This window comes from Oncorhynchus clarkii, chromosome 2, assembly GCF_045791955.1.
Source record: "Oncorhynchus clarkii lewisi isolate Uvic-CL-2024 chromosome 2, UVic_Ocla_1.0, whole genome shotgun sequence".
Classification (NCBI taxonomy): Eukaryota; Metazoa; Chordata; class Actinopteri; order Salmoniformes; family Salmonidae; genus Oncorhynchus; species Oncorhynchus clarkii.
The window spans coordinates 12,663,516-12,686,056 of NC_092148.1; positions in this window are offsets into that span (position 1 = coordinate 12,663,516).

The window sequence follows — 22,541 nt, forward strand, 5'->3', positions numbered from 1 at the left end:
GAGAGAGAGAGAGAGAGAGAGAGAGAGAGAGAGAGAGAGAGAGAGAGAGAGAGAGAGAGAGAGAGAGAGAGAGAGAGAGAGAGAGAGAGAGAGAGAGAGAGAGAGAGGTTCATAAGATAACAGGAGGAATGTGACAAGTTATCTGGTTGAGGAAGTTCACCTGTACTGTATGAGAGAAACCAGGGGCTGATATGTATCTGGTCTATTATTAATACCACTATAGTAGCACTGTCTCGCAACACACCACTGAGTCTGATATGGATCCTCATCCCACATCATATACCTCAGAAACAATGGGTCCTCGCTGTCTATCTGTCTCTGCCATCTGGGGAATAATGACTGCACAGAGCCCCTAGGCACAGATCTAGGATCAGCTTGCCATAACCTTATCGTAACCTTTAACCATTCGGGAAGGAAATATACGACTGACCATATACCAGTGTATAGGGGTGACTTCATCGTCCTGCTAATGACTGGGATGTGAGCTGCCTATAGGCACAGCTCTAGGATCAGTTTACCTTTCCAAATCCTAACCATATGGCACAAGGGAGGGTAAATGCAACTGAGCTTAGATCAGTGTCTAGGGGTGACTTTCTCCTACAGTCCTAATGGCTGGGATTGGTACAAGAGAGAAAAATAACTTAAAAAAATAAAGTCTGCTGTGTGTCCACCCCAAATGGTTACACACACACACACACACACACACACACACACACACACACACACACACACACACACACACACACACACACACACACACACACAGAGAGAGATATCGATGAATGTTAAATGAGATAGAACAGAGACATCTACATGTCCATCAAACCTTCACATTGATACATTTCCACTAATACAGTAATGTTCCTTGGGGAGTTGGTTTCCTGTGTGTGTGTGTGTGTGTGTGTGTGTGTGTGTGTGTGTGTGTGTGTGTGTGCGAGATCTCACGTTCTCATTTCATTATTCAACGTTTGTCCGGTGGGGGGGGGATAAACGTCACATTTCAACAGTTATGTTTAGGCATTCATTACGGCAGATTAACAGTAGAACAGCTCAAACAGTCATTTGGACTCCTCTTGAATTTAAAAAAGTATTAATCTTCTGTTTCTTGAAGTCCTGCCCCCTCCGTACTTGACCTTTCCTAAATAAGTCTATATAACACACTGTTGTTGTTAGAATCTTATTAATGTCACAAACAGAACTGGAGATATAACCAGTTTAAGGAGAGCATGTCATGAATGGTTTCCCCCCATTGCCCTTCCTTGTCCCAACAGTAGGGCCTGCTCTCCTGCTTCTCCTGACAGTAGGGCCTGCTCCCCTCCTTCGCCTGACAGTAGGGCCTGCTCTCCTCCTTCTCCTGACAGTAGGGCCTGCTCTCCTCCTTCTCCTGACAGTAGGGCCTGCTCCCCTCCTTCTCCTGACAGTAGGGCCTGCTACCCTCCTTCTCCTGACAGTAGGGCCCGCTCCCCTCCTTCTCCTGACAGTAGGGCCTGCTCCCCTCCTTCTCCTGACAGTAGGGCCTGCTCCCCTCCTTCTCCTGACAGTAGGGCCTGCTCTCCTCCTTCTCTTGACAGTAGGGCCTGCTCTCCTCCTTCTCCTGACAGTAGGGCCTGCTACCCTCCTTCTCCTGACAGTAGGGCCTGCTACCCTCCTTCTCCTGGCTGTAGGGCCTGCTCCCCTCCTTCTCCTGACAGTAGGGCCTGCTCCCTTACAGTGGAAGGTGCCGTGCCCAGTTGATAATCCCCCAGATAATTGCTTTGAAACTGAACCTAAACTATACTGGCCATTCTATTGTATTGATCTATTCTAATTATAATCTCAAAATGGTATGTAACCTATTTCTGTCCACCAAATCCAAGCAGTCTTATCAGTCTTCTCTGACCTAGTACACAGTGAGAGCGTGCATCATTTACTATGGTAAGGAGACCAAAACTAATCGATGCACACGCTACGTTATCGTTGCTACAAAATCTGAGTGGAAACAACTCAGATGGTGTAGAAAAAATGAATCTTCTGATTCTGAGCCTCAGCCTGAACCTACATCCCTGAGGCCTAAGCGCAAAAAAAACAGATCGGTGCGCAGTGAGCAGGTGCCCGTGCAGCCACCAAATGAAACAAAGAGAGGAGAGAAGAAGGGAAGGCAACATCTGGATCAAACAAGCCGGTGACAATGCTACGGGCCGATTATAAGCCCAAAATGTCATCACTGAGAGAGCGGGCCCTTACATCTCTAGCAGAACCAACATCGGCAACACACTCACCAGCTTTTGTTGTTTATGTGACATGGCCATGCTCCAGTTGATGCCATTGTGTGAAGACACACACCATGTAAGCACGAGCTGACAATAATCGACTGACTGTTTCTGACTGCCACTATTGCTTTTGTGCTGATCATCCCTATTTATCCAGCACACTTTGCACTTATGATGTTTAGGCTACTGTTGTTTTCATCATTTGACCACGCGTCTTGCTGACCACGCGTCTTGGTGGTTGGGGTATATATAGATTTTTTGTCGTTCTAAAAAGAAGCCGTCACCGCATTCTGTTTCCTAGTTGTCATAACAAAGGCACTCCACGAATAGCATTTATTGAAGACTTGAATTTTTGTGTTTTCAGTGTTTTATTTTTTTTAAACAAATAGCCTACAGTAACATAAACTAATGAAAATGATATTGTGTTAGTTGAAATATATATTTTTTCATATTCTAATGTAACCTTAATAAACACAACCAAATGATTATATTTTGCGATAGCATCTATGAAAGGTATTAATTACACTGTTGTTACAGTCAGAATGACTGCTCATCAGCTCAAAGGGGGTCCCTCGAGGCCCAGCTGTTCTAGTGTTAAGGTAAGGGTTAACGTTTGTGATAGGGTTAAAACAGAAAAAATAAAAACAAGTGCCTCGAACTGGGATTGAACCCACAATCCTCGAAGCCAGAGCACATGGTTTAAACCCATCCTCTATCCCCATCCACAACACCCTAGCAAGTTGCTAGCTAGATACTAATAGGCGCTCACGTTGCCCCTAGTGGATGGTGTTGAAGGCATCTCCCAACGTCCTGGGTACCTGGACAACGTTGAATACTGAAGTCGATCTGGTGTGACCTGGCAGGTGTGTATGTGTGTGTGTGTGTGTTTTATGTAAATCAATCTGGAGCGCTCCTCAATATGTTAGCTCCAATCATATGATAATTTACACAGTAGAGTGGTGCAGGCCTCACTAATGATCCATGGTCATGTATGGATCTATTGATCAAATCAAACTTTATTTTATTATGCTCCAAATACAACAAGTGTAGACTTTACCATGAAATGCTTACTTACAAGCCCTTAAAATATTTTGTGACTAGGGGGCAGTATTTTCATTTTTGGAAAAATAACGTTCCCGTCCTAAACGGGATATTTTGTCAGGACAAGATGCTAGAATATGCATATAATTGACAGCTTAGGATAGAAAACAGTACAGGGCCGACAGGACATGGCGTCGTTGTTGGAGTGTCGTGCCCCTGCCCTGTGCACCACTATGAAGTCATACGGCTGAAGCTTTTCCAACCAGCGTGCCACCTGCCTCTCTGGCTCTCTGAACGACATGAGCCACTGGAGAGCAGAGTGGTCAGTCCTTACAGTAAAGGGCAGGCCACCCAGGTAGTACTTTAAGTGTTTGATGGAAGCCACCACAGCCAGGAGCTCCCACCGGGTGACACAGTAGCGGCACTCATGTTTGTCAAATGTTTTGCTGAAGTACGCCACCACTCTCTCCCCCTCTGGCCCCACCTGGGCCAGCACCCCACCCATGCCCACATTGCTCGCGTCTGTGTCCAGGATTAAGTGCAAGGTGAGGTCAGGGGGTGCGAGCACGGGGGCCTCGATCAGTGCACGTTTGAGGGTGTTGAACGCCTCTTCACACTCCACGGTCCAAGTGAAAGCCTTGTCCTTCGGCAGCAGGCAGTTCAGGGGAGCAGCGACGCATGACAAACCTCCTGTAGTACGAGGCCAGGCCCAGGAAGCTCTTCAGCTGACACTGGTCGGTGGGGGTGGACCAGTCTCTGACAGCCCCCACCTTGTCCTCCATGGTGCTGATCCTCTCCTTCCCCACTCGGTGGCCCAAGAAGGACACCTCTCTCCTCATGAAGGGGCACTTCTCGGGGTGGAGCTTCAGACCTGCGGCAGCCACCCTCTCCAGCACACACCGTAGTGCCCCCAGGGCTGACTGGAAGGAGCTGCCATGGGCCAGGATGTCATCGAGGTATACCAGACACTGCTGTCGGGGGATGCCATCCAGCACCCTGTCCATCAAATGCTCAAAAGTAGCTGGGGCGGTGCACAGGCTGAAGTACAGGACCTTGAACTGTCAGTGTCCTCTGTTAGTGGAGAATGCAGTTTTCGCTCTGGCCTCTGGGGAGAGGGGCACCTGCCAGTAGCTACTGTGGAGGTCTAGTGAGGAAAACCAGGAGGACCCCCTAACCAGGTCCAGCGACTCATCGATACATGGTATGGGGTATGAGTCCTTCCTGGTTACCTCATTCAGCCCCCTGTAGTCTGCACAGAACCTCAGCTTGCCCCCCTTCTTCGGAACCATGACGACTGGCGCCGCCCAGGGGCTGTCTGAGGGCTCGATGAAGTCTCCCCGCTTCATCTCCAACACAGCCTTGTCTGCCGCCTCCTGTCGTTCCAGCGGGATACGGCGGGGACGCATCTTGATGGGTCGAGCATCACCTGTGTCAATCTCATGCTGCACCAGATGAGTCTGACCCAACTCTTCCTCACTCAGCACTAAGCTGTCTCTGAATTCAAACAGCAACTGCCACAATCGTTACTGCTGCTCGGGGTCAAGACCAACACCGTTCCTCCCCCATATCTCCCTCACTGTAGACAGTGTCCTCTCCTCCCCCATCTGGGGTAGCTGGGCTGGGGGGGTGCGGCCCGGGCTCACAGAGGGCTGTGTCGTGGAGGTAGGTGGGGGAATGTAACACACAGCCATAGGTGACAGGGGGGCTGGGGAAAAGTCACACACAGATGTGGGGGAGGGGGGGGCAGCCATGAGTCTCTGCTGCATTAACTGTTGGAGTAAAGGGTTTGTTGGGTTGCGTGAATGTGACATTTGGGGGGGCCATGGTGACTGCCGGCCCTCCCTGGAAGCTCAGTGTGCCCCCATTTAGCTCCTAAGAAAGTCCAACCCCAGTATACAAGGGTCCTGCACAGCCGCCACCCACACAGGATGATGCCCAGACCTGCCCCCTACTGTCAGAGTCATTAGTCCCTTCCCTTTCATGGGTGCCAGCTCACCTGTGACTGTGCGGAGCTGCACAGTTGTGGTCCAACCTGGCACAATATCTGGAGCTCACCAGGGTTACTGTGGACCCAGGGTCCACTAGGGCAGAGCAGGGCACCCCCTCCACAGTGACAGGGACATGACAAAAGTCCCCAACACAGGTCCGGCCCACCACAACAACAGGCTCCATCCGCTTGCCCTCGTCTGCTTCTGGGGGAAGTGGAGCCTTGCTTCCCCGTCTGTGCCGGTGGGCTCCTCCTGAAGAAGATGGTGGTTGGGATAGAAAGCAGGGAGTCCGCACTACCCGGTCTATGCGGACCCTGAGCCGTTTCCCTGAGCTCTGGGGGACCTGAGCAGTTTCCCTGAGTTCTGGGGGACATGAGCCGTTTCCCTGAGCTCTGGGGGACATGGGGCAACCTCGGCGCAGATGGCCTGGCTGGCCACAACCCCAGCAGACCCTGGGACCAGGCCGTGTGTTTTGTGCCGCCTGTAGCGACACAGCACGAATGAGTTCTGTCATTTCAGCCACCCATGCAGCCTTTTCCATCTCTGGGCTGCTCTGCCCATCAGCCCACAGAGAGGGTCTGTCTCCCTGCACCCCCACCAAAGCCCCAGCTGAAGCCCCAGCCCACACCAGCTCCCTCTCCAAAGCCATCTCCAAGGCTATCTGCAATGACTGATGAGCCAGCTGGGTCTGTATGCGCAGCTCCGTAGGAGAGAGCACCTGTATGAACTGGTCCCGTGCTAGCTCGCTCTGCACGGAGGGGGGCCTGCCGAGAGAGGCTCTCAATGTCATTAGCTAGCACCCGTAGAGGCTCTCCAGGCTGCCTGCGTCTATTACTCAGTTCGGAGCGCAGTAGCCCGGGCTGTACACACTGTCCATAGCGCCTCCGCAGTGCTCCCACTAAAGCCCCATAATCATGTCTTTCCTCAGGGCTAATCAATATCAAACAGGACAGAGCATCATCTGTGAGGCATAAAGCCAACTGCAGTGCCCTTTCTTCATTCGACCACCCGCTAAAATGAGCTAACAGCTCAAACTGAGCATGAAAAGCTTCCCAATCCGCCTTACCAGAATACTTCGGGGTCTTAACTGATACGGACGCAGCCGGGAACTGGGCACCGCCGTGTCTGTTTACATCCTGAGCCCCAGATTCCTCGTCCCGCCGCGTTGATGTCACCACCAGTCCGCCCACCAGAATCCGCGCGAAACACAGTCGACGAAGGACTCATGCCCGCTTCAGCCGCCATCACTCTAACGTCCTCCCTCAAGTGGCCTCTGGATTCCGACGCCCTGGCGATCTCCTCAGCCAGATCCTCCGACGTCCATGCACACACACCTCCTTGGCCATAATCGTCCACTACCTCCACCTTCACTTTCGGATTCCCTCGAAGCATTTTCAACCCCCCGTTCTCACCTACGGTAGCTAGCCACAGAAGTCAGCTATCTAGCTGGCTAACTTTTATCAACGTTTTTACTTCTGACACCAATATAATGACCTGACTAGATCATAAAGGAACAATTGTCCAGACTGAGGATTGAGTTTACGAATTAACCTTTTATTAAACCAGCTTTACACAGGCTACTGTTTGGCCGTAGCCCACGCCAAATAAATGAAAGATAACCCACAAGCCAATCGTGACTTTCTCTTGTGAAGCCCAGACGTAAGAGAGAGAACAAAGGCTAAACCTGGTCTCAACTTCCAATGCTCCCCCTGCCCAACCCCCCTCCAAGCTACTCCGCCAACCGCCAGGATGCCCGGCATCAGAACATTCCAGGCATTCCCGTGATTGGCAGATAGCAGGTTGATTGGCATGTCGGACCCCGCGAACACTGGGTACTGGTAAGTACAACACAACCACCAACTAGCCTAACACATAACACACAGCTGTCTGTGCGGGTCACTACAATATCATACTAATTTGAGTGATTTTTGTTGACCTATCTTTCATTCACAGGAGTTTGACGGCACCTTAATTGGGGAGGACGGGTTTGTGGAAATGGCTGGAGCTGAATAGGTGGAAAGGTATTAACAAAGTTAAACAAAAGGTTACCATGTGTTTGATGCCATTCCATTTATTCCATTCCAGCCATTATTACCAGCCTCAGCAGCTTCCACTGTTTCCATCTACCCCTGAGTCCAGGGTGCAAACTGATTCACTATGCTATGCTATCATCTCACACGTAGACTATACACTAACGCATCACATTCGTCCAAATTACAGGGCAAGATTGCATACAACCATACACAGTAAGCTCTCTCTCTCTCACACACACACACACACACACACACACACACACACACACACACACACACACACACACACACACACACACACACACACACACACACACACACACACACACACGCACGCACACATTCATGTCAGGTCTTTCCAGCCACGGAACAGAGTGACACTCACATGTGCTCCGCAGACAGTGGCGAGGTGCGCCTCCGTTTTGCTTGGAGAAGCAGAAAGCGATAGGAGCCAGGAGAATGGCAGGACCGGAGGGGAGGAGAGAGAGGGAGAGAGGGGGAGGGAGGGGAGAAATGCGGAGGGAGGAGGTGCAATAAGAGGGTTGAGTGGTTCTAGTAAATATTTATATTGCATTATGATAGCCAAAGCGTGAGAGTGAAAGAGAGAGAGGCAGAGAGGGAGAGTTATAGAGCGACCACCCCTTTATTAATATTATTCCACACCGCTAAGTTTAGCATTCAACACGTGTCGCCAGTGATGGAGAGAGAGAAGGGAGGGATAGAGAGAGAGGTTGATGGTTGCTAGGTGACCAGGCGCATATACTGAATTTTAACAAAAGAACAGGGAAAGGGGGAGAGAGAGAGGAGACAGGGAGGGAGAGAGGTAGAGAGAGATCTAAAAATTGAATACATGTAGAATATATATTCAGATATATATTTTCAGGGGGGAAACACGCAAACGGATACCTCAAAAGGGAAGGATGTGAAAAGAATGGAGGGACGAAGGGAGCGAGGGGGGAAAGGCTCATGAAAAACAGTAAGTGCATGTATTTTTATGAATTCGAGGTGAGGAGGTATTTTGTTAGTTTTTTTCTGTCTCCTAATTAGATTCATTGTGGTTAGGGGAGCAAAAGCCTGCTACGCGTCATTGAGACGGGAATAGGGGGTGCGGGTGTCGGCATCTGTAGAGCCGCTCATGATGGGAAGATGGATGGAGAGGTGGAAACGGCCGGTGCGCGGAGCTTTGACCCCTCTGTCATTGCTGCGCGTGAACACTCACGAGCTCTTATACCCCTCAACGCATAGGCTATCTTGCATATTCGTTGGTTATATAGATACCATATGAAAAAACTCCACATTCGGACACACACACATGTTCAGCAGTTTTCTGGTACTTACATGAATTCCTGCTGATTTTTCAATTGAAGTTGTCATATCTAGTGATGTTCATTTTGCAGGGTATGCCTAGGCTACTGTGTGTGTTTGCTGTGCTTGTGTGTGTTTGCATCTCTCTCTCTGTGTGTGTGTGTGTGTGTGTGTGTGTGTGTGTGTGTGTGTGTGCTCACCGTCTTGATCTTAGCTACAGCTTTCAGTAAGATTGTCGATCAATCTTCACTATCTATTTATATCTCTGCACGGCATGCTAGGATGGGGAATACGTTAAGACCACTGCATGCCGAGGTACAGCACGCTAGGATGGAGAATACGTTATGACCACTGCATGCCGAGGTACAGCACGCTAGGATGGAGAATACGTTATGACCACTGCATGCCGAGGTACGGCACGCTAGGATGGAGAATACGTTAAGACCACTGCATGCCGAGGTACAGCACGCTAGGATGGGGAATACGTTAAGACCACTGCATACCGAGGTACGGCACGCTAGGATGGAGAATACGTTAAGACCACTGCATGCCGAGGTACAGCACGCTAGGATGGGGAATACGTTAAGACCACTGGATGCCGAGGTACGGCACGCTAGGATGGAGAATACGTTAAGACCACTGCATGCCGAGGTACAGCACGCTAGGATGGAGAATACGTTAAGACCACTGGATGCCGAGGTACAGCACGCTAGGATGGAGAATACGTTAAGACCACTGCATGCCGAGGTACAGCACGCTAGGATGAGGAATACGTTAAGACCACTGCATGCCGAGGTACAGCACGCTAGGATGGAGAATACGTTAAGACCACTGCATGCCGAGGTACAGCACGCTAGGATGGAGAATACGTTAAGACCACTGCATGCCGAGGTACAACACGCTAGGATGGAGAATACGTTATGACCACTGCATGCCGAGGTACAGCACGCTAGGATGGAGAATACGTTATGACCACTGCATGCCGAGGTACAGCACGCTAGGATGGAGAATACGTTAAGACCACTGCATGCCGAGGTACAGCACGCTAGGATGGAGAATACGTTAAGACCACTGCATGCCGAGGTACAACATGCTAGGATGGAGAATACGTTATGACCACTGCATGCCGAGGTACAGCACGCTAGGATGGAGAATACGTTATGACCACTGCATACCGAGGTACGGCACGCTAGGATGGAGAATACGTTATGACCACTGCATGCCGAGGTACAGCACGCTAGGATGGAGAATACGTAAAGACCACTGCATGCCGAGGTACAACACGCTAGGATGGAGAATACTTTAAGACCACTGGATGCCGAGGTACGGCACGCTAGGATGGAGAATACGTTAAGACCACTGCATGCCGAGGTACAGCACGCTAGGATGGAGAATACGTTAAGACCACTGGATGCCGAGGTACAGCACGCTAGGATGGAGAATACGTTAAGACCACTGCATGCCGAGGTACAGCACGCTAGGATGGGGAATACGTTAAGACCACTGGATGCCGAGGTACAGCACGCTAGGATGGAGAATACGTTAAGACCACTGCATGCCGAGGTACAGCACGCTAGGATGGGGAATACGTTAAGACCACTGCATGCCGAGGTACAGCACGCTAGGATGGAGAATACGTTAAGACCACTGCATGCCGAGGTACAGCACGCTAGGATAGAGAATACGTTAAGACCACTGCATGCCGAGGTACAGCACGCTAGGATGGAGAATACGTTATGACCACTGCATGCCGAGGTACGGCACGCTAGGATGGAGAATACGTTATGACCACTGCACGCCGAGGTACAGCACGCTAGGATGGAGAATACGTTATGACCACTGCATACCGAGGTACGGCACGCTAGGATGGAGAATACGTTATGACCACTGCATGCCGAGGTACAGCACGCTAGGATGGAGAATACGTTAAGACCACTGCATGCCGAGGTACAACACGCTAGGATGGAGAATACGTTAAGACCACTGCATGCCGAGGTACAACACGCTAGGATGGAGAATACGTTATGACCACTGCATGCCGAGGTACAGCAGGCTAGGATGGAGAATACGTTATGACCACTGCATGCCGAGGTACAGCACGCTAGGATGGAGAATATTTGTATTTGTACTCAAACACTGTTACTTGACTAAATTACCAACGGCAGTGGAAATATTATGTTTTTTAGCTGAGAGTGTGAGCTCAATCTTGGTAGATTTCTAAATTTACGTCCTCGTGTTTCTATCCACCTTTAAATAACTTTTGTTCCTAGCATGACTTTATTAATGAACTATAGCTAAGGTAAACAGAAATTAAGGCCCAAATGTAAGGCCAGAACCGGAAACTAGAGCTGGAGCTCTGTAGCCAGAGTGGCGAGAGAGTATCTGACCTGTATGAGAGATGGTGTTGCATATCACAGATGTGCTGCAGTGTTTCTGGTTGCCATATCAAACTCAAACTCATTGGGATGCGCTGTCCAAGTGTTGCATTATGTTGATGAAAAACAGCGTTTTCACTATAGGCCTACATTCACGTGTGTGTATTTGTAGTAGTCTAGATGTTGGTTCTGATAAGAGCAGTTTCCACTTATTTAGATTGTCAAGCTGGTATCCATTCCCATGGTCTATGTTATCATTATTCCTTTATGTTATGTTTGTGCAACTTAAACTTGGCGTACATGCTCATCTGCACAACACACAAACACACACACACACACACACACACACACACACACACACACACACACACACACACACACACACACACACACACACACACACACACACACACACACACACACACACACACACACACACACACACACACACACACACAGAGAGAGAGGAAAGAGCCCAATCTCCCCTCCACACACACAACCATGCACAGACACACTGCAGCAGCAGAGGAATGCATGTGTTGTGGTAATGCGTTGCCTTCAGTGTCAATACATCCCCCTCTCTACCGATCTGTCATACTGTCGCCCACAGAGAGCGCTACTGTACCAGCTGTGAACATGGGAACAGGGGGAGGAGGAGAGAGGATTTGGGAAGAGAGGTGAAGTGAGGAGAGAGACAGAAGGTGTAAATAAAGGTGGAGGTGAAGATGGGAAAAGACAGCAGAGAGAGGGAGAGGGGAAGAGAAGGTAGAGGAGAAGAGTCAGAGGTAGAGGAGAAGAATCAGAGGGAGAGGGGAAGAGAAGGTAGAGGAGGAGAGTCAGAGGGAGAGGGGAAGAGAAGGTAGAGGAGGTGAGTCAGAGGTAGAGGAGGAGAGTCAGAGGGAGAGGGGAAGAGAAGGTAGAGGAGGATAGTCAGAGGGAGAGGGGAAGAGAAGGTAGAGGAGAAGAGTCAGATGGAGAGGGGAAGAGAAGGTAGAGGAGAAGAGTCAGAGGTAGAGGAGGAGAGTCAGAGGGAGAGGGGAAGAGAAGGTAGAGGAGGAGAGTCAGAGGGAGAGGGGAAGAGAAGGTAGAGGAGGAGAGTCAGAGGGAGAGGGGAAGAGAAGGTAGAGGAGGAGAGTCAGAGGGGGAGGGGAAGAGAAGGTAGAGGAGAAGAGTCAGAGGTAGAGGAGGAGAGTCAGAGGGAGAGGGGAAGAGGTAGAGGAGGATAGTCAGAGGGAGAGGGGAAGAGAAGATAAAGGAGGAGAGTCAGAGGGAGAGGGGAAGAGAAGGTAGAGGAGGTGAGTCCGAGGGAGAGGGGAAGAGAAGGTAGAGGAGGAGAGTCAGAGGGAGAGGGGAAGATAAGGTAGAGGAGGAGTCAGAGGGAGAGGGGAGGAGAAGGTAGAGGAGGAGAGTCAGAGGGAGAGGGGAAGAGAAGGTAGAGGAGGTGAGTCAGAGGGAGAGGGGAAGAGAAGGTGAGGAGGTGAGTCAGAGGGAGAGGGGAAGAGAAGGTGGAGGAGGAGAGTCAGAGGGGGAGGGGAAGAGAAGGTAGAGGAGAAGAGTCAGAGGTAGAGGAGGAGAGTCAGCGGGAGAGGGGAAGAGAAGGTAGAGGAGGAGAGTCAGAGGGAGAGGGGAAGAGAAGATAGAGGAGGAGAGTCAGAGGGAGAGGGGAAGAGAAGGTAGAGGAGGTGAGTCAGAGGGAGAGGGGAAGAGAAGGTAGAGGAGGAGAGTCAGAGGGAGAGGGGAAGAGAAGGTAGAGGAGGAGAGTCAGAGGGAGAGGGGAGGAGAAGGTAGAGGAGGAGAGTCAGAGGGAGAGGGGAAGAGAAGGTAGAGGAGGTGAGTCAGAGGCAGAGGGGAAGAGAAAGTAGAGGAGGAGAGTCAGAGGGAGAGGGGAAGAGAAGGTAGAGGAGGAGAGTCAGAGGGAGAGGGGAAGAGAAGGTAGAGGAGGAGAGTCAGAGGGGGAGGGGTCAGCTGGAATTGAATATCCTAGAGGGGACATAGTTGGAGGGGGCGAGAGGAAAGATGAGAGGAATTGAGTCAACGTTTGTCTGCTTTTTTCTCCCTCTCCGCTCTTCATCAATTTCACCTCATTGATTCTCCTACTTTTTCATAGAACACCTTAAAGCTCTTCTCTATCCTTCCCTTTGCGTCTCTCTTTTCTTCCTCCAATCCCCCTGTTTCTTCTCCCTGCAATCCCTTCCATTTCTTCTTCCTCACCCCAGCAACCTGTCTCCCTTCTCTAATCCCACATCATACCTTCCCCTCTTTCTCCTTTCCTTTCATCCATCCCTTTTATACAATATTAGAGAAACTAACCCAAATCCCACCCACCCAAAACACCCAACATTCCACTCCCTGTTCTTTTTAATACCATTAATTAAGGTAAAGCTCGTTAACATAGAACATCAGTTAGTCTTTAACGAGATCAGAGACTGGTGTTTTGGAGCGATTGCAGTACTCCCCTCTCCCCATGCTCTCTTGTGGATTGGCTTGGCCGCTATTGATAAACAGCATGCTAATTGACTTTAGCCCACAGTGGTAGGTCTGGGCCAGGGATAGCACACAGGGAGAGGGAGGCTATACTGTACTCTACTGTATTGTACTGTACTGTAGTATACGGTTGGGCTGGCTACACGGTTCATACACACTGACAGATACATGCAAGGACAAACAAGGAACCAGGATGGATGGACACCACATACACAATACAGACCGACAGACGTGTAGATTGACAGACAGACAGACATGTAGACATACAGAAAGACAGACAGACAGACAGACAGACAGACAGACTGACGTGTAGGCAGACATATAGACAGACGTGCAGACACAGACAGACAGATGTAGGCAGACAGACGGACATGCAGACAGACAGACGTGCAGACAGACAAGATGTGTAGAAAGACAAACAGACGTGTGGGCAGACAGACGGACATGTAGACAGACATACAGACAGCCGTGGAGACAGACAGATGTGTAGAAAGTAAGATGTGTAGACAGACAGACAGACAGACAGACAGACAGACAGACAGACAGACAGACAGACAGACAGACAGATCTACAGGTGCAGTCAGACAGAAAGACAAACGGACACAAACACACACATACTGTACATATGGACATACTGACATCAATGTACGAGAGAGAAGGACACACAGAACAAACACACTCACACAGTCCACACTTATGTTGCGGATACAAGGGGCCACTAGCTAGCACACAGCTGCACAAGGCTAAACAGAGTATATAGGCACACACACACTCACACGCACACACACACACACACACACACACACACACACACACACACACACACACACACACACACACACACACACACACACACACACACACACACACACACACAGACCCAGCAGGTGTGTTTTGGTGTTGAGAGTTGACCTCAAGCATGGCTGCACATGACTGCATGTTTTGTGCGGTGCAGAGTTTTGCAGCAGTGTGGTGTGGTCCCTCATGATGATGGATGGGGCAGGAAATGACAGCATAAGTGGTTATTAAAAAGAGGAAATGGAGGCATTTCTAAAAGCGATGTTACCCTGTGTCTGCAGCCCGTGCCGTATGTCACCCTCCACTGTGTCATTGCTCCAGCTCAGACACACTCCCAGGGCCAGGATCTCTGGCCACTTTCACTAAACCCTCACTACTGGCTCCATGCCTCGGGGCTTGACAATGGAAATGCAGTGGACTGAGTGACAGCAATCTTTGTGATCAACCCCATATTCAGATTCAGACCTCAGTGAAGCTAGAACCAGGGGCCAGTGGGAATATTCACTGTCATTTATCAGTCTTGTGGAAAGATTTGATCAGTATTTGAACCAGTTGTAAAGTTTGTAACCCAGATTGAAAGGAGGATAAAACACTAACAAACAAAGGGAAAAAATTAAATGTTCATCATTCCATCTTTGGAAGGGGAAGAATAAACAGGCAGAATAAAGGAGGGGAAGAACAGGCAGAATAAAGGAGGGGAAGAACAGGCAGAGTAAAGGAGGGGAAGAACAGGCAGAGTAAAGGAGGGGAAGAACAGGCAGAATAAAGGAGGGGAAGAACAGGCAGAGTAAAGGAGGGGAAGAACAGGCAGAATAAAGGAGGGGAAGAACAGGCAGAGTAAAGGAGGGGAAGAACAGGCAGAGTAAAGGAGGGGAAGAACAGGCAGAGTAAAGGAGGGGAAGAACAGGCAGAATAAAGGAGGGGAAGAACAGGCAGAGTAAAGGAGGGGAAGAACAGGCAGAATAAAGGAGGGGAAGAACAGGCAGAGTAAAGGAGGGGAAGAACAGGCAGAATAAAGGAGGGGAAGAACAGGCAGAGTAAAGGAGGGGAAGAACAGGCAGAGTAAAGGAGGGGAAGAACAGGCAGAATAAAGGAGGGGAAGAACAGGCAGAGTAAAGGAGGGGAAGAACAGGCAGAATAAAGGAGGGGAAGAACAGGCAGAGTAAAGGAGGGGAAGAACAGGCAGAATAAAGGAGGGGAAGAACAGGCAGAGTAAAGGAGGGGAAAAACAGGCAGAATAAAGGAGGGGAAGAACAGGCAGAGTAAAGGAGGGGAAGAACAACCAGAATAAAGGAGGGGAAGAACAGGCAGAGTAAAGGAGGGGAAGAACAGGCAGAGTAAAGGAGGGGAAGAACAGGCAGAATAAAGGAGGGGAAGAACAGCCAGAGTAAAGGAGGGGAAGAACAGGCAGAGTAAAGGAGGGGAAGAACAGGCAGAATAAAGGAGGGGAAGAACAGGCAGAATAAAGACAATGGGAAGGATGATGGCTGAAGGAAAAGTGTTGATCAGGACACTGTCATGTCATTAGCTTTGTGTTTCCTCGTATCCCCTCCCTATCAAAGGGACTGTAGCAGTAGCAGTAGCAGTAGCAGTAGCAGTAGCAGTAGCTAATTCTCATCACATTGATTGGGTGTGAGAAATGCACAGCAGGACGGTCCAGTCAGGTCCATGACAGCTCCTTCAACGACCGGCAGACCTGGAGCCCCTGAGGACACAGATGAGGGTGGATCTCACCTCAGCTCTATCTCCTGCTGGCTGCTCCTGCTGGCTGCTCTGACCTCATGAAGGCCAGTCATCACCTCTTGGACGTTGGCTGTGAGAAATAGACGGATGTGTATGTGCGTTTGTATGTGTTATCCTGTAGGGCTGGGAATTGCCAGGGACCTCACGATACAATATTATCACGATACTTATTGTCAAAACAATACGATATATCGTCCAATAAGAATATCCCAACATGTTAGTATCAATGTTTCCCCCATCGCTATTGGTCAGTGTGAGAGTGTCCTTTTGTTGAAGGCAGGTCATCATCACTTGGACTTTCGGCGTGAGAAATACACGCGTGTATGTGTGTTAGTCAGTGTGTGTGAGAGTGTGTACATACGCTGAAGGAGTTACTGGATAAAGGCATGTCATCACTTGGTATGTGTGTGTTAGTAAGTTTGTGTGAATCTTTGTGGAAGGTGGTCATCATTTTTGCGTGTTAGAAATGATACACAACAGCAACATGACTGAACAGGGAAAAGCCATTCTCACCATCAGCTCTCAGCTCTGTACATGTATCATCAGAGCCTGAAAAGCAGAGAGAAAGATGGACAATTTCACAGCTGTCTTCCCGTGTAACAGACTTCACAGGTTCATCAGCCTCCACCTCTAGTGTTCAGATCGTAGATTTAACAGTGTGAAAAACACAATGTGGTTCTGACGTTCCTCTCTCAGCTCCTACGTCTCAGATTTAATCAGTCCCCCCAAACCCCAGAAAAGTGGGTTTGTCTCTGTCTCTCACTTCCTCCAGGTCTTCTCCCCTAGGTGGCGCTCTATCTGCTTATTTAAATGTTTTTATTTGACCTTTATTTGAACAAGGAGTTATGCTGAGACCATGGTCTCTTTCACAGAATAGCCCTGCATACACATCAATACACATCACTATACACATCAATATTCACATCAATTCAATACACAATACACATCAATTCAATACGCTATACACATCACTATACACATCAATGTTCACATCAATACACATCACTATACACATCAATATTCACATCAATATATGAGAGGCAAAACAAAATCATAGAAAACAAACACATTCTTCAGTAAAAATGTCCTCGATCATCTTTTTGAATTGACCTAGAGGCACCAATTCCTCCATCTTCAGAGTGTTAAAGTTGCAAAAAACCTAAAAGCAGATTTACCTAACTCAGTGGAGATCGACATGATCTCCAGAGTTATCCATCCCTGAGAGGTGTGTTTCCCCAGCCAAGGTGTTCTGCAGCCGTTTGTAGGCAGACAGGAGTGTTTCCGGCACCCCCAGTAGTGAGCGGAGGCAGAGCCAGATATGGTGTGAACGCAGCCCTAGTCTCGTCGCGAACCAGGCTTCCCTAAAACGGGAGGCGTGACAACAACTTGATTCTGGAAGTATGCGAAGCGAGACTAACGCAGCCCCAACCTGAGCCACACGTTCTTATGCAGCGTTAGATTCTCTCCCTCCCCAGCTGTAGAGGGAATAAGCATCCTACCTTACACACAGTACAGGCCACTCCTGAGGAGTGACACCTCTATTACAGTGCATAGCGCCATGCAGTTCCAAAGCAGATACATATACACCCTGTCCTGTTTAAAATGCTGTGTGTTCTCTTCACATGCATGGCACTTCCAAGACAAAATATATCAACAAGAGAGTCAACTGTATACTGTAATAGAATCAAATGAGGATGCCAGATAGTACTGGTATCATTCAACGTGATGATGTTGTCTGCATGTCATACAGTATACGTATGGATGCCAATTACCGACCACAAGGGATGTTAGGTCACACGTGTTACATGTCATCAACGTCCGTCCATGTCTGAGGACGTTGGGAGAAGATGTGGAAACCGGCCACTAGGGGCAACAGTGAGTGCTGTTACCTTCAAGCAGGTTTCGGATTTGCTAGGGTGTTGTGGACGGGGATGGCGGATTGACGAAAGCATCTGTCTCTGATTCGAATCCAGTGACAGAAAGTTGTTTTTTACATTTCTGTTTTAAACCTATCCCAAACCTTAAACCTTAACTTAACCATTTAATGCCTAACCAGTTAATGCCTCACCTCAAGATTTCAGAGTTAATGCCTGAACTTGACCTTAAACACTTGAAATTTGACGTTTGCAACAACTTCGAAATTTGACGTTTAATAAACATGGATGAAAGTCTAATTCTGAAGTGAGACTGTGAGAGCTGGTTGACTACATCTACAACCTAGCAGTGTTCCATTCCACTGTTCCAAACTGCAAAATAAAGTTCTGAAACAGTTTGAAAACCCCAAAAAGTACTGGTTTATATAGTCCCCTTCTCTTCCCTTTTAAACCTCTGAAATTATTAATTTTTTTCATCAGCTTGTCATTCAATTACTTCACCAATCAGTGCAGATAGAGCAGCTTGCTATGGGGCATGCAAACTATAGTTGTTTTAGCCTAGGCACTATCGACTGCCTACGCTATCGGCTGCCTAGGCTATAGTATACATGCACGATGGACAGACAAGTGTGCGAGATGCGACAAAAATTTTGCGGGTGGGGAGAGAGCGAGAGAGGGTGGAGTAGGCTTGGCTTGAAGCGCTGGGCATTGTTATGAAATGCGTGATCTGAATTAGGCCCACAGAATTATACCTATAGAGGAGCATCTTCTATGGAGGAACTTTGAATGTCTTTGAACTTCTGAGAGTTGGCATAAAGCTGGACCAGAGCTAACAAGCTAACAAGCTAACTAGCTAACTAGCGTGTGTGTGCAGAGTGGCAGCAGAATAAAAATCATGTGTTACTTCTTCGTAGTTAATAAATCCAAAGTGGAAAGTGAAAACTATAGTATTCGTAACTAGCGTTGAAACATTGAATTTTTTAAATTCTCTAATAAAAAATCTCTCCCTAATTTCTGAATCAGTAGGCTTTGCTTTGGAGGGGAAGGGACAGGTTGACTACACACACTGGTAAAGGCTTGCAGCTGGCAGGCACATACTGGGACACGTTTCTGAGTGACAGTGTGAGGGCTTTGGAGGGGAAGAGACACGTTTCTGAGTGACAGTGTGAGGGCTTTGGAGGGGAGGAGACACGTTTCTGAGTGACAGTGTGAGGGCTTTGCATATGCACCTTGTTGCGGTTTTTTGTGGGACTGAAAAAAATCCCCGGAACGTAAAAGAACAGTACAGATCACTTCCGTTCACAGTTCTGATTATTTTCCTCTAATAATGTCTTCATTTTCTGGTTTTCGGTTCTGTTCCCTGAACCGGTTTGAACCCCTGCAAACCAGTAATATACATTTCTGTGATTATCAACACCAGCTACGTATCAACATGTTGTGTTTGGTGCAATTGCATTCAATTTAGGAGCTGATTTAGTTTTGTGTCATTTAAATTCTCTCCTGCAGGCATGCTCTATTTCCTGTGAGTTGCATTTGTGTGTGTGTTTGTGTGTGTGTTTGTGTGTGTGTGTGTGTGCGTGCATGTGTGCAATTTTGTGTTTGTGTGTGTGTACGGTAATGTCTGTGTGTTAGAAATGTGTCAAATTAGAAGGGTTGATGTTTCTCTGTTCCAGTTCATTTAACAATGATCAATACATGTGTGTTTGTTTGGGGGGAGGTGGGTGTGTGTGTGTATGTTTCCCTAACATATAGTAAATCAGTGTGTCCTTGTTATTTCTAAGGACAGATAACAGTGTGACTCTGTGTTATATAGTGTGTTTAACATCAGGCGTTTCTTTACCATTGGCTGGTTGTGATGTTGAGTGTTTTAGCTCAGGGATATCAGACCCCATTCCTCAGGGGTTGTACAGCATCTGCCTCTGCTTCTGCCTTTCATTCCAGCCTTTTAATTAATGGCTGATGTCGACCTGGCTAGGAGAGGGAACTGTCTAGCCAATCAATGCCTTTAATTGATGATGTAAGTGCTAGTGAGGAAAGGGAAGCAGCAGAGACGGTGACCCCTGAGGTTGACCCCCCCAGGTAGAGTTGCTCTGGATCACAGTGTTTCTAGACCTCATACGAACCTGGAACTGGCAAGCTAGGCTCGGTTTCCCTCTAAGACAGCTGAAATGACAATTAGCATTTGAGAACAGACTAAATTGGTGTCAGCTGACCATTCGAGGGAGCTGTCAGTAACGGTTGAGAAACGCTGGTGTAATAAATCCACTATAACCACTAATAGTGATGTGAAGATCTGTGCCTCAAGCCTCCCCTCCTGTATCTGCAGGGTTCCTGTCCATCCTCTCTCTCAATTCAATTCAATTCAAAGGGCTTTATTGGCATGGGAAACATATGTTTACATTGCCAAAGCAAGTGAAATAGATCATAAACAAAAGTGGAAAAAAAAAAAACATAAAATGAGCAGTTAACATTACACTCACAGAAGTTCCAAAGGAATAGAGACATTTCAAGTGTTGTAACGATGTGCAAATAGTTAAAGTACCAAAGGGAAAATGAATTAACATATATATGTTTTTTTTTACAATGATGTTTGTTCTTCACTGGTTGCCCTTTTCTTGTGGCAACAGGTCACACATCTAGCTGCTGTGATAGCACCTCTCTCTCTCTTTCTCTCTCTCTCTCTCTCTCTCTCTCTCTCTCTCAATATTTAATTGATCTATCACAGTAACAGACTATGATGCAGATTTCGACAGTTATTTAATGGGGATTTTGGAGATGGTGGAATTGTCGATAAGTTTATTTTTCCATAATAATTTCTAAACAGAAATCTGTTCAATTTCCATTTGACTTCCTCTCTAGTTCTAAAGTGTCATAACTCTGTTCCACTTTATTCCCACTCAATTAACTCCTGCATCTCTGATCAGTGGAAGGATCCATGGAAGGTATCTATTCACATACAGTGGGGAGAACAAGTATTTGACACACTGCCGATTTTGCAGGTTTTCCTACTTACAAAGCATGGAGAGGTCTGTAATTTTTATCATAGGTACACTTCAACTGTGAGAGACGGAATCTAAAACAAAAATCCAGAAAATCACATTGAAGTAATTAATTAGCATTTTATTGCATGACATAAGTATTTGATCACCTACCAACCAGTAAGAATTCCGGCTCTCACAGACCTGTTAGTTTTTCTTTAAGAATCCCTCCTGTTCTCCACTCATTACCTGTATTAACTGCACCTGTTTGAACTCGTTACCTGTATAAAAGACACCTGTCCACACACTCAATAAAACAGACTCCCACCTCTCCACAATGGCCAAGACCAGAGAGCTGTGTAAGGACATCAGGGATAAAATTGTAGACCTGCACAAGGCTGGGATGGGCTATAGGACAATAGGCAAGCAGCTTGGTGAGAAGGCAACAACTGTTGGCGCAATTAGTAGAAAATGGAAGAAGTTCAAGATGACAGTCAATCACCCTCGGTCTGGTGCTCCATGCAAGATCTCACCTCGTGGGGCATCAATGATCGTGAGGAAGGTGAGGGATCAGCCCAGAACTACACGGCAGAACCTGGTCAATGACCTGAAGAGAGCTGGGGCCACAGTCTCAAAGAAAACCATTAGTAACACACTACGCCGTCATGGATTAAAATCCTACAGCGCACGCAAGTCCCCCTGCTCAAGCCAGCACATGTCCAGGCCTGTCTGAAGTTTGCCAATGACCATCTGGATGATCCAGAGGAGGAATGGGAGAAAGACATGTGGTCTGATGAGACTAAAATAGAGCTTTTTGGTCTAAACGCCACTCGCCGTGTTTGAAGGAAGAAGAAGGATGAGTACAACCCCAAGAACACCATCCCAACCGTGAAGCATGGAGGTGGAAACATCATTCTTTGGGGATGCTTTTCTGCAAAGGGGACAGGACAACTGCACTGTATTGAGGGGAGGATGGATGGGGCCATGTATCGCGAGATCTTGGCAAACAACCTTCCCTCAGTAAGAGCATTGAAGATGGGTCGTGGCTGGGTCTTCCAGCATGACGATGACCCGAAACACACAGCCAGGACAACTAAGGAGTGGCTCCGTAAGAAGCATCTCAAGGTCCTGGAGTGGCCTAGCCAGTCTCCAGACCTGAACCCAATAGAAAATCTTTGGAGGGAGCTGAAAGTCCGTATTACCCAGCGACAGCCCCGAAACCTGAAGGATCTGGAGAAGGTCTGTATGGAGGAGTGGGCCAAAATCCCTGCTGCAGTGTGTGAACACCTGGTCAAGAACTACAGGAAACGTATGATCTCTGTAATTGTAAACAGGTTCCTGTACCAAATATTAAGTTCTGCTTTTCTGATGTGTCAAATACTTATGTCATGCAATAAAATGCTAATTAATTACTTAAAAATCATACAATGTGATTTTCTGGATTCCGTCTCTCACAGTTGAAGTGTACCTATGATAAAAATGACAGACCTCTACATGCTTTGTAAGTAGGAAAACCTGCAAAATCGGCAGTGAATCAAATACTTGTTCTCCCCACTGTAAATAGTGAGCAGAGTTTTAGAGGGCCATTCAAGCTCCCTGGTGATGAAGGCTAAATGAAGCCAAAACACATTTGTTTTACTGATGAGAGAAACACCTTAGTATCGGCCTTCTAT